This window comes from Somniosus microcephalus, chromosome 2 (genome assembly GCF_052327205.1).
Source record: "Somniosus microcephalus isolate GS21.2 chromosome 2, FLI_Smic_1.0, whole genome shotgun sequence".
Lineage (NCBI taxonomy): Eukaryota > Metazoa > Chordata > Chondrichthyes > Squaliformes > Somniosidae > Somniosus > Somniosus microcephalus.
In genome coordinates, this window is record NC_140988.1 from 387,552,918 (window position 1) to 387,565,479 (window position 12,562).

Sequence of the window (12,562 nt, forward strand, 5' to 3'; positions counted from 1 at the left end):
GGTCTGTATACCACTCTCACTAACGTTTTCTGCCCCTTGGTATTTCTCAGTTCTACCCATACAGATTCCACATCATCAGAGCTAATATCCTTCCTTACAATTGTGTTAATCGCCTCTTTAACCAGCAATGCTACCCCACCTCCTTTTCCTTTTTGCCTGTCTTTCCTGAATATTGAATACCCCTGGATGTTGAGTTCCCAGCCTTGGTCACCCTGGCAATGTTTCCGTAATCCCAATCATATCATATCAGTTTACCTCTATTTGCGCAGCTAATTCATCCACCTTATTACGAATGCTCCTCGTATTAAGACACAAAGCCTTCAGGCTTGTTTTTTTTAACACTCTTAGACCTTTTAGAATTATTATTTACTGTGGCAATGTTTGATTTAAACCCTGGATTTCTCTGACTGCCACCTTTGCTTTTCTCCTTCCTGTCTTTTGCTTCCATCCTTGTTTCCCTTTCCTCTGTCTCCCTGCTCGGATTCCCAACACCCTGCCATTTTAGTTTAAACCCTCCCCCAGAGCAGTAGCAAATACTCCCCCTCGGACATCATTCCCGGTCCTGCCCAGGTGCAAACCGTCCAGTTTGTACTGGTCCCACCTCCACCAGAACCGGTTCCAATGCCCTAGGAATTTGAATCCCTCCCCCTTGCACCATTCCTCTAGCCACGTATTCATCTGAAATATCCTTCTATTTCTACTCTGCCTAGCACGTGGCACTGGTAGCAATCCTGAGATTACTACCTTTGAGGCCCTATTTTTAAATTTACCTCCTAACTCCCTATATTCAGCTTTTAGGACCTCATCCCGTTTTTTTACCTATATCGTTGCTACCTATATGCACGACAACTGGCTGTTCACCCTTTCCTTCCAAAATGCTCTGCAGCTGCTATGAGACATCTTTGATCCTTGCACCAGGGAGGCAACACACCATCCTGGAGTTTCGTTTGCAGCTGCAGAAATGCCTATCTATTCCCCTTACAATAGAATCTCCTATTACTATAACTCTACCCTTCTTTTTCCTCCCGTCCTGTGCAGCAGAACCACACATGGTGCCAGTAAGTTGGCTGCTGCTGCCTTCCCCCGATAAGCCATCCTCCCCAACAATATCCAAATCTGTTTGAGAGGGGGATGGTCACAGGGGACCCCTGCACTACCTGCCTGTGCCTACTACTCTGCCTGGCGGTCACCCATTCCTTTCCTGCCTGTGCAGCCTTTACCTGCGGTGTGACCATAAGAACATAAGAAATAGGAGCAGGAGTAGGTCAATCGGCCCCTCGAGCCTGCTCCGCCATTCAATAAGATCATGGCTGATCTGATCCTAACTGCCAATCCACTATCACAGAACCATCTCCTGAATCTAACAGAATTAGACACACGAAATAGGAGCAGGATCAGGCTACACGGCCCCTGGGCCCGCTCCGCTACCCACAGGGCCATGACCGATCCGAACCTAGACTCATGTCCAAATTCCTGCCCGCTCCCCGTAACCCTTAATTCCCTTTACTTCTAGGAAACTGTCTATTTCTGTTTTAAATTTATGTAATGATGTAGCTTCTACAGCTTTTTGGGACAGCATATTCCATGGACCTACCACCCTCTGAGTGAAGTAGTTCCTCCTCATCTCAGTTTTGAAAGAGCAGCCCCTTATTCTAAGACTATGCCCCCTAGTTCTAGTTTCACCCATCATCGGGAACATCTTCCCCGCATCCACCCGATCCAACCCCTTCACAATCTTATATGTTTCAATAAGATTGCCTCTCATTCTTCTGAACTCCAATGAGTAGAGTCCCAATCTACTCAACCTCTCCTCATATGTCCATCCCCTCATCCCCGGGATTAACCGAGTGAACCTTCTTTGTACTGACTCGAGAGCAAGTATGTCCTTTCTTAAGTATGGACACCAAAACTGTACGCAGTATTCCAGGTGCGGCCTCACCAATACCTTGTACAACTGAAGCAATACCTCCCTATTTTTATATTCTATCCCCCTAGCAATGAAAGCCAACATTCCATTGGCCTTCTTAATCACTTGCTGCACCTGCATACTAACCTTTTGAGTTTCGTGCACCAGGACCCCCAGATCCCTTTGTACTTCAGTACTTTCCAGTTTCTTGCCATTAAGATATTGGCCCAGAAATTTGGGTCGGGGGCTTGCCGCGCGTGTAAGCCCCCGATATGCACTTACCCGACGCGCCGGCCGTTGAGCTTCAGGGACGCCTGGAATTGCTGTTTTAAAATGTTGACTCCCAGGCAGCGTCTGACATCACGCCGCCCAGGAGTGCAGCCAGCGCGAAGCCTGGAGCGCGCTGTGCAACTGAGACACGTCCCTTGAGGTCTCAGTTTAATAGGACACGCCCCCAATGTTTCTCACAAGCTGCTAAGCATTTTTACATGCAAAGCAGCATTTTAAATAGGTTTTTGGTATTTTTATGAAGCTTTTGGTAACTTTTATAAACTTTTAAAAACGGTTACATTATTTTGAAGAATCTGAAGTAGTTTTAAACAGAATTAAAGCAATTTAAAGACTTTTAAAAGCCCTAAAAGATTTTTTTTTATTCCATTTATTTATTTAGCAATGTCGTCATCATACGTGTCTTCACACTGTGCCCTTTGGGGAACTGTATGAAGTGGTGGAAGGATTTATGGCCGTGATTAACGCTCATTCTGTGACCGTAACCATCTTTGAACCAGCCATTAGGGTGGCTAGTCCTATGGCAGGAGGGTTTTACGGGCTCCCACAAGCTATACAAGGAAGGGGGCCACCCACACCCACGGACGCAAATATCCCACTGGATGTCAACCCAGAATTTAGAGCCGGAGTTCCGACTCCACTTGCCGGGACTGTCTGGAGCGGGGTTCGAAACCCTACCCCGTCTGGCCCAGCGGCGGGGATCCTACCGCTACGCCAAAGGCCGAATCCGATTAGCAACGTGAAATGGCTGGAATGAGCACAATTCACGGCATTAAAAGAACTCACAATTGAACTGATGATGACCTCAGCAATCTCCTCAACGAGGTGGAGGCGCAGCACCTGCTCATCATTGGTAATGAGAAGTCAAAGGCGCCGCAAAAAGGACAGATGATAGCTTGGTCTTTCAAGTGGCAGCATAGGGCTCCAGTCACGGGGAGGGAAAAGGCGCAGGAAACGTATGGGTGTCACCTTTTGCGCGGAGTGGGCCTTTTGCATAGCGGTAAGCATCCCCGCCGCTGGGCCAGAAGGAGTCGGGTTTCGAACCCCGCTCCAGACAGTCCCGGCAAGTGGAGTCGGAGCTCCAACTATAAATTCTGGGTGGACATCCAGCGGGATACTTGCGTCCGTGGGTGTGGGTGGCCCCCCCCCCCCCTTAGATGGGTTGTGGGAGCCCGTAAAACCCTCACGCCATAGGACTAACCACCCTAATGGCTGGTATGAAGATGGTTATGGTCACGGAAAGATTGTTAACGTGGCCAGAAATCCTTCCACCACTTCATACAGTTCCCGAAAGGGAACAGTGTGAGGATACGTACGACGATGACCTCTTGCGCAATGCACCTCCTTGGACCCTCAGTCACAGATGCGAGGGGGCAAATCGTGCAATTGTTAAATTTTTCATTTTATTGACATGTAAAATGTTGGCCCAGTAATTCCCTTCCAAACGCGCGAGTACGGTCGGGGTACTTACGCGTCTGGCCGGAGGAAATGCCGGTTTTCAGCATGCACAGCGCATGCGGGGAAAACTGGCATTTCCTGTCCTCTGAACGAAGGGGTTCAGAGGCAGAACGCGTGCGACTGTACAGGCAGCGCGTGCGCAGTAAAATTCGCCGCTTTCATTCATGCTTTCAGTGAGGTCAAGTCCTTACAACTTACACATGAAAAAAGCACGAGTACAGTTGCTCCAGAGGCTGCGGAGGAAGATATTTCTTATCGTGGAGCTTCTGAAAGGCAATATTTTTGTTTGGGAAAGGGAGGAAAGTTATTTTAAGAAATGCTGAGGTAAGTTTTAAAGTTTATTTTTGTTTTTTAAAACGGGTTTTCAGTACTGTAGGTAGAAGGATCAATTGTGGCTATGTGAATTGAATTTGCTGTGTTTATTAAATGTGAAAATGACTCCAACATTTTTAAGAAAGAAACTTTTCATCAGTAATATATTCTTTTAAATAATTATGTATGTATGTCTGTATATATTCCTTTGCGTGTATGTATATATTCCTTTACTTATGTGTATGAATGTATGTATTTAATTATGACTTTCAGAGAAAGTAACTTATTGGAAAATCATAATTAAAAACATGGGCCTAGAAATTCAGTATAGCCACTTTTGGGGCAGTAAAGTCGGGCGGGCGCTAAAGTTAGCGCCCGCCGGAAAGTGGAGGCCACTTCGCCGAAATTCAGTAGCTTTGGCCAAGGAGTTTGGGCGAGCGCTGAAACTGGCGTTGCACTCCTATCTTTAGGCGCTAAGCTGGCGGTGCGGACTGATAACGCCGAGGCCGGGCGCAGCGCAGGTGCGGTCATGTTTTGATTGACAGCAGACACCCTGACGCCGGCCAGCTCTTAAAGGGGGAAGGGTCGACTTTGTCTGCAGCCACGCCCTGGATAGTGGAGCCCTGCAGCTAGGCCTGAACACTGCTGGTGGACCCAAATAGCGCCTGAAGCCATGCAGAAGGCCCGTGAACGAGCGCAGCGCTTCTCAGAGCATGCTTTCAGGGTGCTGCTTAGGGAGTTGGAAAAGAACAGAGAGATCTTGTGCCCGGACAGTGGCAAGAAGGCTCCCAGGAGGCAATACAGGAGAGCCTGGAGGGAAATCGCCCAGAGGGTGTCAGCCAACAGCGATGTCCCCAGGACTGGTGACCAATGCCGCAAGAAGTACAATGACCTCAGTCGGTTGGTCAGGGTGAGTACCCTTTCCAGTGTCCTCCTCATCCTTGCATGTGCACCTCACATTATGGGCAAAGGGACCTCAAAGGCCTAATGGTCAGCCCTCCTCCCGCAGCTATGGCACTGGCATGATCATCAATAGCACTCTCTGCACTTAACACACTGGCCAAGCTATTCGACCATGGGAGGCAGTGCACACAACAACAGGGCACCACACTGTACTTAGAGGCCGTCCTTTCTCTTGCAGGCCAAGCTGGCGTGGAATTTGAAGAGCCAGACTGTCACCGGGGGAGGCCGTGCCCAGTTCCAGGAGCTCAGTCAGCTGGAGGAGAGCGTGGCTCGACTCATGCGTGGCCGGGTGACTGGCCCCGTTGCTATTGGAGATGCCGACCCTGTGCTGGGACCCAATGGTAAGGACATGACCGTTTGGACCTCTCTGGTTCCCCTTGCGCTTCAGATCTACATCCTTTGCCACTGTTCCACCAATGCGCATAATGGCACCACTCATGCCTCCCTCGCTGACGCCCTGTCCTCACTCTAAAGCTACTCTTGTGCCTTCCTGCTTTCAGCTGGTGAGGAGGAGGTCCCTGAAGCTGAGAGTGCCAGTCCCTCGGAAGAGGAGGACGACGAGGACCAAGAGGAAGGCGGCACATCGGGGGAACCCTCATCCGCGCCAGGGGATGGCAATGGAGGGGACACGTCTTGCCTGGAGGAGAGCCAGGGGGAAGTGTTGCTGGGGGGTGTAGCTCCTGGGCTCAGTGGCGTCCAGGCACGCGGGAAGGGTCGGGCAGCACGGCTGCCTTCTCCCCAGAGGGGGGAAGTGTTGCAGGGGAGGGCAGTTCCTGGGCCCAGTGGCGTCCAGGCACGCGGGAAGGGTCGGGCAGCACGGCTGCCTTCTCCCCAGAGGGGGGAAGTGTTGCAGGGGAGGGCAGTTCCTGGGCCCAGTGGCGTCCAGGCACGCGGGAAGGGTCGGGCAGCTCGGCGGCCTTCTCCCCAGAGGGAGAGTCCGCCCTCCAGTCCGGAGACGGTCCTCGCCCAGGAGGTGCGCCTCCTTGATGAAATGTCCGCGGCCTCGGAGCGGCGCCACAACGAGTTCATGGGGGTTGTAGGACAGTTGCCTCAGGCCATTGAGTCCCTGGCTCATAGTGTGGCCAATTTCGAGGACTCACAGGCCAGGGGTGTCGAGCAACTCGCGGCAGCACAGGCCAGGGGTGTCGACCAACTCGCGGCAGCACAGGACGCGAGTCGCGAGTTCATGAGTGGTGCCGTCCAGACACTGGCTGATCTGATGCGGGCACAGACCAGGGCAGTTCGCGCACTCACTTCTGCCACACTCGCTGTGTCACGGAAGCATCGCCAGGGCACCCGCCACCCTGCTGCAGCACAGCGGTCTGGCCTTCACCAGATTGCTGCGCTTGCTGCAGTGCCAGCCCGGCCGAGTGCCAATGTCTCTGGCGACCAGCGAGCGCCTGGCATCAGCCAGCTTGCCCCCATTGCTGCAGCCGCCACTGCCACTCCCCCAGCCAAGGTGCGATGAGCTGCTGGAGAGACTGATGCTGGCCAGCCACAGCTGCAGCAGTCAGCAGCCGGCCCCTCCAGGGCCGGACCTCGTCTAGGCCGACCCCCAAGGGCATCTGCCGTCACGCATTGTGCCCCTCAGGAGCCTTCCCCCAGCCTTGCAACACCCACAGGGCCCAGGTTGAGGTGGAGCAACAGGTCGGGCAGGGGCCGGAGAAGCCTGCACAAGGTCTCGCCCCCTCGGCACACCAAGTAGAGTGTGTTGCCAACTGTTTTTTTTATATGGGGGTGTTTGTGTTCTGGGGGGGGGGGCTTATTTTGGTAAGGCCGAAGATGAAGGCAAATGTTTTTTTATATGGGGGTGTTTGTGTTCTGGAGGGGGGGGGGGCTTATTTTGGTAAGGCTGAGGATGAAGGCCAATTGGATGGACGATTTTTGTTATTCCTCCCCAGGTTGTGGGAGTGAGATATGTTTTTGACTGTCTTTTGGGGGTCTTGTCTGTTTTTCTGTTTCATGTGGGAAGGGCCCTGAGTTTGTTAAATAAAGCTTTTTATTTATTCAGCTTGTCCAGGTGTCATGTTTCAAGTGGTTGTTGCGTTAACCGGCTGAGGGCTTGCGGAGCGGCTGCATTCAGGTGCGTTCATTGCCACAAGCCATTCCCTGACAGGGGGCCTAGAAGTGTCATTCAGTAAGCCGCCGGCGGACGGCCCTTGGACCTTGTGGCTCCCTCCTGGGCTGGTACTCCTCCTCCTCCTCCTCCTCATGGTCCTCCTGCTCGTCCTCCTGAGGTGGTGGTCCAACGCGAGGTGGCAGTGCCCGAGTCCTGCGGATAGCCAGGTTGTGCAGCATGCAGCAAACGACGACGAACTGGGAGACTCTATCCGGCGAATACTGTCGAGATCCGCCGGAATGATCCAGGCAGCGGAACCGTTGCTTGAGGACGCCAATCGTTTGCTCTATGATGTTCCTTGTGGCTTGATGGCTTTCGTTGTATACCTCCTCCGCAGGGGTCCTGGGCGCGCGGAGCGGGGTCATGAGCCATGTACACAAAGGGTAGCCCTTGTCCCCAATAAGCCATCCCCTTGGTGGAGGCTGTGCCTCAAACATGTCAGCCACAGTAGTCTGGCGCAGGATAAATGCTGCTTCCTGGAAAGCGGGCATTGACAGCTAGGATGCGCTGCCTGTGGTCACACACCAGCTGTACATTGAGGGAATGGTAGCCCTTCCGGTTGCGGTAATCCTCGGCATTGTCGATAGGTGCCCGCATAGCCACATGCGTGCAGTCAATGGCGCCCTGCACCATGGGGAAGTCGGCGATCCTGGCAAATCCGACTGCACGCTGCTCCTGCCTCTCTAGGGTCATGGGGAAGGAGATGAATTGGTGTCTCCTTGCGAAAAGGGCATCGGTGACCTGCCGGATGCAGCGATGCACGGCGAACTGGGAGATGTTCGCTATGTCCCCAGCAGCGGCTTGGAAGGAGCCGCTTGCATAAAAGTTCAGAGCCACCGTGACCTTCACTTCGACCGACAGAGACGTCCTGCACATCAGCTGTGGACGCAGATCTCTGTGAAGCAGCTGGCAGATCTCTGCAACCACCTCCCTTCTGAAGCGCAGCCTCTTAACACAATGCGCGGCAGTCATGGTGAGATAGGACACCTGCTGCCGGTATTCCCTGAGTGGGTAAGGCCTACGTTGCCGACGCCTGATGGCCCCTCTGCGTCTAGGCATGGCTGGCCCTCTCACACAGTGTCTGCGAGCCCTTTGCACATAATGCTGGAACTGAGGGTTGGAACCCCATGCAGCCCCCATAATAAACTTGCAAACAGTGAAATCACAATGAGTCAAATTTCAAAGCTCTGGCCAGAAGCCAAAAATACCTCTCCTATGTTGTCCCAAATCAGTAAGGTCTGTTCCTTGGTCTCTGTCCAGAAATCCAAAGCACTAAAGTCATTGCAGCAAAATGGCTGGCCTTTATAGTTCAGTGTAAGTGCCCTTTAATTAGCGCTCCCCGAGGCCCGCAGGGCCTCTGCTGCGTTCCACTTCACAGTTCTTAACAGCGCCACACCCACATTGGGCGGGCGCCACTGAATTTCCGGTTTGGGACGCACAAACAGCGTTGCACGACGAAATGACGTCATAAGCTGCGCGCGCAGCTGAGCGGGCGCAAACACTTTGCGCCGGCGCTAAATGTCAACTGAAGTTGGGTGTAGGCGCAGATCGTTCTGCGCCCGGGCGCTAAGTGCCTAGCGCTGGAAATCTACCCCTCTTATGGCGTTAACGGCTGGCGAACGCAACTGAATTTCTAGGCCATACATTCATACACATAAGTAAAGGAATATAAAACATACATACATATACGTAAAGGAATATATGCGGACATACATACATAATTACTTATTACTGATGAAAAGTTTCTTTCTTAAAAGTGTTGGAAATGTTACATTACTCATTTTAGAACACTCATTCTCACATTCAATTCACACAGCCACAATTGCTCCTACTACCTACCGTACTGAAAACCCGTTTAAAAAAAAAATTTAAACTTTAAAACTTACCTCAGCATTTCTTAAAATAACTTTCCTCCCTTTCCCAAACAAAAATATTGCCTTTCAGAAGCTCCACGATAAAATATATCTTCCTCCGCAGCCTTGGAGCAACTTTACACATGCTTTTTTCAAGTGTAACTTGTAAGGACTTACCCTCACTGAATCCATGAATGAAATCGACGAAGTTCACTGCGCAAGCGCTGCCTGTGCAGTCGCACGCGCTGTGCCTCTGAACCCCTTCGTTCAGAGGACTGGAAATGCCGGTTTTCCCCGCATGCGCTGTGCATGCTGAACACGGGCATTTCCTCCGGCCAGACGCGTGAGTACCCCGACCGTACTCACGCGCTCAGAGAGGAATTACTAGGCCAATAACTTGCTCTACGATTTTTCCTGCCAAAGTGCATAACCTCACACTTTCCAGTATTGTATTCCATCTGCCAAATCTCTGCCCACTTACTAAGCCTGTCGATGTCCCCTTGCAGGTTTTTTATGTCCTCCTCACTCACTACTTTCCCTCCCATCTTAGTATCATCTGCAAACTTTGATATGTTACACTCGGTCCCCTCCTCCAAATTGTTATTATAGATTGTAAAGAGTTGGGGACCCAGCACTGACCCCTGCGGAACACCACTAGTTACTGATTGCCAGTCTGAGAATGAACCATTTATCCCAACTCTCTGCCTTCTGTTAGATAGCCAATCCTCTATCCATGCCAGAATATTACCCTCAATCCTGTGATTTTTTATCTTAAGCAATAATCTTTTGTGTGGCACCTTGTCAAATGCCTTTTGGAAGTCTAAATACACTACGTCCACTGGTTCCCCTTTATCCACCCTATACGTTACTTCCTCAAAGAACTCCAGCAAATTTGTCAAACATGACTTCCCCTTCATAAAACCATGCTGACTTTGTCCTATTAAATTATGATTATCCAAATGTCCTGTTACTGTCTCCTTAATAATGGACTCCAAAATTTTACCTACCACAGATGTTAGGCTAACCGGTCTATAGTTTCCAGCCTTCTGCCCTTTTTAAATAAGGGTGTTACATTAGCAGTTTTCCAGTCTGCCGGGACCTTTGCCGAGTCATGGGAGTTTTGGAAAATTATTACCAATGCATCCACAATCCCTACCGCCACTTCCCTCAAGACCCTAGGATGTAAGCCATCAGGTCCAGGTGATTTATCTGCCTTGAGTCCCATTATTTTACCGAGTACCACTTCCTTAGTGATTTTGATTGTGTTTAGCTCCTCCCCCCCTTTAGCCCCCTGTTTGTCCAGTGTTGGGATATTCTTAGTGTCTTCTACTGTAAAGACTGATGTAAAATATTCATTCAGTGTTTTTGCCATCTCCATATTTCCCACCATTAATTTCCCGGTCTCATCCTCTAAGGGACCAACATTTACTTTAGCCACCCTTTTTCTTTTTATATAACTATAAAAACTCTTACTATCTGTTTTTATATTTTTTGCTGATTTACTTTCATAATCTATCTTCCCTTTCTTAATCAATCTTTTTGTTATTTTTTGCTGTCTTTTAAAGTTTTCCCAATCCTCTATCCTCCCACTAGATTTGGCTACCTTATATGCCCTTGTTTTTAGTCGAATACTACCCTTAATTTCTTTACTTAGCCACGGATGGCTGTCTTTTCTTTTACACCCTTTTCTTCTCAGTGGAATATATATTTTTTGGAAGTTGTAAAATAACTCCTTGAATGTACACCACTGATCATGTATCGTCTTACCCTTTAATCTATTTTCCCAATCCACTCTACTCAATTCCGCTCTCATACCTTCATAGTCTCCTTTATTCAAGCTTAGCACGCTTGTTTGAGATCCAACCTTCTCACCCTCTAATTGAATATGGAATTCAACCATGTTATGGTCACTCATTCCAAGGGGATCCTTTACTAGGACAGTTTTAATTAGTCCCGTTTCATTACACAGGACCAGATCTAAGGTTGCTTGCCCCCTGGTCGGTTCAGTTACATACTGCTCAAGAAACCCATCCCTAATACACTCAATGAACTCATCCTCAAGGCAGCCCTGCCCAATTTGATTTGTCCAATTAATATGATAGTTGAAATCCCCCATAATTATAGATGTTCCTTTATTACAAGCCTCAACTATTTCCTGATTGATACTCCGTCCAACAGAGTTGCCACTGTTCGGAGGCCTATAGACTACGCCCACTAGTGTTTTTTTCCCCTTATTATTCCTTACCTCCACCCAAACTGTTTCATTATCCTGATCTTTTGACCCAATATCATTTCTCTGTATTACAGTGATTCCTTCCTTTATTAACATAGCCACCCCACCTCCCCTTCCTTCCTGCCTGTCCTTCCTGATCGTTAAATAACCTGGTATGTTTAATTCCCAGGCATCGTCACCCTGCAGCCATGTTTCTGTAATGGCCACAAGATCATACCCATATGTAGTTATTTGTGCCATTAACTCATCTATTTTGTTACGAATGCTACGTGCATTCAGATAGAGAACTTTCAAAGATGTTTTGTGACACTTAGTTCCTGCTTTTGCCCTTTTTATTACTTTACCTTTTACTCCATACCTTCTGCCCCTTCCTGACACGCTCTGGTTTTTAATTTCCCCGCTGCTACCTAAGTCTATTACCTTCTCTGTTGTCATTTTTATTATTTGCTCTCTAGGAACCTCCCCCACACTAGTTAGTTTAAAGCCCTCTCTACAGCCCTAGTTATATGATCTGCCAGGACTCTAGTCCCAGCACTGGCCAAGTGAAGCCCGTCCCAACGGAACAGCTCCCTCCTGCCCCAGTACTGGTGCCAGTGTCCCAGGAAGCAAAACCCATTTCTCCCACACCAGTCTTTGAGCCACGCATTTAACTCTCTAATTTTATTTGTCCTAGCCAAATTCGCTCGTGGCTCAGGTAATAATCCAGAGATTATTACCCTTGTGGTTCTGCTTTTTAATTTGGCCCCTAGCTGCTCAAACTCCCTCAGCAGAACCTCCTTCCTTGTCCTATCTATGTCGTTGGTACCAACATGGACCACGAGAACTGGATCCTCCCCCTCCCACTCCAAGTTTCTCTCCAGTCCAGAGGAGATGTCCTTAACCCTGGCACCGGGCAGGCAACACAGCCTTCGGGACTCTCGCTCTCAGCTGCAAAGAACTCTATGTATCCCCCTAACGATACTATCCCCTACCACTACAACATTTCTTTTAACTCCCCCCACTTGAATGGCCCCCTGCTCCACGGTGCTGTGGCCAGGTTGCTCATCCTCCCTGCAGTCCCTGCTCCTGTCCCCACAGGGAGTAAGAGCCTCGAACCTGTTGGACAAGTGCAAGGGCTGCGGCTCCTCCAACACTACCTCCTGGATCCCCGTACCTGCCTCACTTCTAGTCACACCATCCTGACCCTGGCCACGGACTACATCTGAATTAATTAATCTAATTGGTGTGACTACCTCGTGATACACAGAGTCCAGGTAACTCTCCCCCTCCCTGATGTGTCTCAGTGTTTGAAGCTCGGTCTCCAGCTCTTCAACACGGAGCCGGAGTTCCTCGAGCAGCCAACACTTACTGCAAATGTGATCACCGTGAGCATCAATGGTGTTCACCAGCTCCCACATATTGCAGCAGCAACACATCGCCTGATCTCCCAT